Source organism: Apium graveolens, chromosome 8 (genome assembly GCF_009905375.1).
Source record: "Apium graveolens cultivar Ventura chromosome 8, ASM990537v1, whole genome shotgun sequence".
Taxonomy (NCBI): Eukaryota; Viridiplantae; Streptophyta; class Magnoliopsida; order Apiales; family Apiaceae; genus Apium; species Apium graveolens.
The window spans coordinates 258,609,621-258,614,148 of NC_133654.1; the positions used below are offsets into that span (position 1 = coordinate 258,609,621).

At 30.4% G+C, this 4,528-nt stretch overlaps 1 long non-coding RNA gene across 1 annotated transcript; it reads left to right on the forward strand.

Moving 5' to 3' along the window:
- The first annotated feature begins 363 nt into the window (after window positions 1–363).
- On the forward strand, window positions 364–2,981 carry LOC141676766 (uncharacterized). Its single transcript, XR_012557127.1, has 4 exons — window positions 364–492; window positions 2,033–2,170; window positions 2,303–2,349; window positions 2,687–2,981. It is a non-coding gene; the product is annotated as an uncharacterized LOC141676766 (long non-coding RNA).
- The last annotated feature ends 1,547 nt before the right edge of the window (window positions 2,982–4,528 follow it).

Consider the following 4,528-nt stretch of genomic DNA (forward strand, 5'->3'; position numbering starts at 1 on the left):
GACGTGTATATATCACTTCATCATAGATTGCCTATGGCAATCAAATTTTGTTAGTTTAGAAAAATATTGTTGCTATTGCTCCAGAGTTTTTCAATAGCTAGAGATATTGCAATATATTTAAAAAAATGTTACAATTGGGTAGATATTGTACTTTTTAATAAACTTTATGTAACAGATTTGATAAAATGTTGCATTTGACATAAACTTTTTTGTCCAATTTTATGGCGGGCCGCCAAAATTGAAGTGGGCTTTCAAATTTTTTGGCCCGAGCAAAATTGAAACAAACTGGACCAAAATAGTCTAAAAAGCCATTTAAAAAATATATTAACAAAACAGGCACACTTAAAACTATTAACACAAAACATAAAAACATAAACGTTAAGGTGAAATAGGAAGAAATGAAAATGGATATGGAAAGATCAAACTCAAGCTTCTGAAACACAGTGACTCAAGTTTGGAGATTCAAGTTTAGAGACCAAAGAGCTAAATAAGGTATATTTTTCCCCAAATTGCTTTTAAATCGGGTTAGGGTATTATTATTTGTTTGAATTAGGGTATATATATATACTCAATTATCTTCTTCCAGGTTTCAATTTTTTTAGTTTAGGGTTAAATTGTTACTAAGGGGCTTCATTTACTGTTGATTGGAGTTTTTTCAATTAGAAATATATGTTCAGAGTAATAGCTTGTACTAATTTGGTATATAAACCTATATGTATGTTCTGTTTTTTAAGTATACACAATGTGTTAATTAACATTTTTTTATATTAATTGAAGATTTAGTTTAAAGATGTTGGTGCACTTACTATATGCACTTGATTTTTGATGTTTATGTTTGTGTTTTTATGCGGGATTTTTAAATGTACTAACTATAATTTGTATGTATAAAGTTTAGGTAGTCATTTATGTGTTCGTTTGCAGAGTACGTTTCCTGAAGCGATAATAGGGACTTGTTGGGACCAGATAATATGATCAGGGATGGCTAGTTATTGAAGCCAACAAAATAATGAAGATCACTTGCGTATACAAGTTGAGTAGTACCTGCTATTTGATTTAAAGTTGGAATTATCTGTATTTGTGACCATGTAGTTGTTAAATTGTAAATCTTTATCATTGATATGCAGACCTACCTGAGATAGTTTGGTTTTAGAACAGGTTCTGGATTTCTTAAGAGTGAACAAGAAATTATCTTATGCAGGTGGCTGGAAGAAAAAGATCTGATGTGAATGCTTGATTATTTCTCTTATTTATTTTTAGTTAGTTTTAAGAATCTGTTTCAAGATCTGATGTGAATTCTTTATTATTTCTAAGATCAATAGATTGGGAGATGAGGTATAAATATATAGTCGGAGCAACACAAGGTCTTGCTTATCTTCATCATGATTTTGTTCTAACAATTTTACACAGATATATGAAATGCGATTATATTCTACTGGACTCTAGGTTTAAAACTAATGTGGTCATTTCAGATTGGCCAGGCTGATGAATTCTCCAACTTATCACCAAAATGTCCAGGGTATAATATCAGCTTAAGTGACTATAAATACCATATTCTCAAAATTTATTTAAGAATAGAAATGTCAGATGCTTAAATAAAAAGCTTAAGACAGGTGATATATGACTCTGTTAACAATTATCTTTTAGAGTTTGCATATATGTTCATTTCTGTTAATTAGTATGTTTATATATGTTCATATCTTCTTTCTTGTTCTAAAATTACTATTTTTAGTTTATAATTAGGGTCTTTATGGTTTTTATTTTAGTACTTTTAGTATATTTTCATCGTCTAAGTCTCTCTTTGTTTATATGGGATGGTTTTACTGCCCCTCACTTATTTAGAGTTTACCCCTTTTTTATATATCCTTTTGCTTTAATTCTGGGGTTTGATTTCAAGCCTCAGCTACTTCGATTCTCGGATGAGTTCTCTTGGCATGTTAAACTTGTTGATTATGTTAATTGTGGTTAGTTTGGTTCACTTTATGAACCTATCTTGCTATAAAAGTTTTTCATTTTCTATTTGTTCTTGTGACAGAGATCGAACTTAGCAATTCACAATAATGCTATGGTCCTATTCTGGGCTGCTGCTTTTTTTTTAATAGCCAGACACCATCTTGTAGGTTGTTGCTTCACCATCTTCAATCTCTGATCGTAATGGATACAAACATACGAGGTACTATTACTAGATATATTACTTCTGTTGCTTCTATTGATTCTTTCAGCTTGTTTGCATTTAGGTTTAGGATAACTGAGATAACTATATTGGGGAGGGAGGATTTATAATACATTTTTGATGATGAAGCAGGAATCTTGGTGGCCTTCTCTGCGCATTTACGTCCTGCTAAATCCAAGGTATCGCTACTTTTCAGCACACTCTTTATAACCCCGCTTTCATAGTCATCTTTCTGTGTCCCAGTAACTAATGACTTACCCTTGTAAGATTCCGCTATTATGTCTTGATGTCCGCTCATCTTCTCCACTGAAATTGTAATTTAAGAAGTACCATCTGACCTCATTACCTCATTTGAGTTGCAAATCTTTATTTAGTTCACCTAATCTAATACTTAAAAAATTAATCTAATACTTAAAAAAATTATGCCATCAGATCAGATAACATATGATATGTTTTTGTATATTATTTTAATTTTAATACATCTATTAACTTAATACATATGTCTGGACTCTGCAGATGGAATGGGATTATGGCACTTAAAAAAATGGGGCAATCTGTTACAAGCATATATAAAACAGATTTGGAGACCGAATCATCCGAGCTATCCAGATATTTTGTGAAAATTTGTTAATTTTTAGAATTTGATGGAGATCTCTCTAGGAACTAGTCGGTGTGTTGCTGAATTTTTCGGTGGTCCACTTGAAGTTTTCGCATCATATTATTTTATGTTTAATTTTGTAATTCGAATTTTGTACAAATAGATAGATTACTCTTTTATTTAAATTATGAATGGTTGTAAGATGATGTTGAGACAGCCTGAGAGATACATTTGAATTGGTTATGGTACTTATAAATGACATTGATGTTTGGTTTTGTGGCATAAAAAATTCCAAGCATGCTCTATTTACAGTCAGATTATACTGTTTTTTTAAAAAATACTGGTACAATTGTGTCCAAATATGTTGCCGTTTACAATTACATCAGCTGTAAAATATTGCAATTGGTTCAAAATTGTTGCAATATTTGTCAAATTTGACCTTAATTTTCATTACAATTGGACCACTTAATGTTGCCTTAAGGTGCCTATTTAGCTCACAAAAATAGCTATTGCAATGATTTATCTGCGATGCTATAAAATACATTTTGTTGCTACATATGATTTATTGCAATAATGTTTTATTGTTGCTATAAATGGCTTAAGATGTTACTATAGGGCCTCTATTGCATCACCACCGGATGCAACGCCAAAATTTTACATATTTGTTGCAATAAATTCTATTGCAACATAAATAGCACATAAGGCAATATATTTTTATGGTTGCCATAGCCATTCTATGGTGTAGTGTATACACAATCAAGAACATATCTCATAAAATTAACCATAATGATCATAAAGTTTAGGGCTCCAAAACAGTCGTCCAACAATAAGCCGGCCAACAATAAAAATCTAGTCAACCATAATCATAGTAAAAATGATACAAAAAATCAAGAGAAGATTTTAATATGATAAAAAGTATAGAGTAATAAGAATTGTTCGTTTGTCGTTGACGTTGATACCTCCAAGAAAAGTCTCCATTCTCATCTTCTTGGTAGCTATGGGTATTATTTCTATCTCTAATAATATAAACCTAACAAAAAAAGTCTTTTCATTATTTTTAGGATTAGGAATTAACACAGGTTTCCCAAACCGAAAAGGTTTCTCAAAACCAAATTCTTAGTTGACTTTTTTATCTGATTCTGAACTTCTTAAAGTGAAAATTGATGTATGGTCTTGTCTAAAATAAAAGAAAATCTCATTATCTTCGTGTAGGTTGTTGAATCGCCCAAATCTAATAAGCCAAACTAAAGATACTGCTCAAACGATATATTTTGTGCGTGTTAAAATTTCTTTTAATTTAACTCCAATCGTTTTCAATTTAGAATTTCTTACTTCCTATAATGAAATTTTAGAATCTAATTAAAAAAGATTCAATTAAATACAGTATATAATCAACATGAGAACAAAAATCATCTAGAATATAAATGAATATATATCCTATGAAATATGGAAACTTTACTTACAATTACCTCTCTAAGACAAATTTCACTAGGCTAGAAGGCGGAGTATATATATATTTCGGCATATCATCTGAAATAAAAAGAAATAATTGTTTGTCCAATATTATTTCATAATCACTTACAAGCTACTCCATTTCTAAAAAATAGTGTGTTTACTTAATGTTTGCCAAAGAATTGTATCTCTTCATATAGAGATAGTTTTATGGTCAAGGTCTTGTTAGTGTCTTTTAATAAAAAATGTAAAGCATAAAATCTTATGCAGGAGAGTTTTTATTATGATTTGGGGCCACAAAGAAGGCG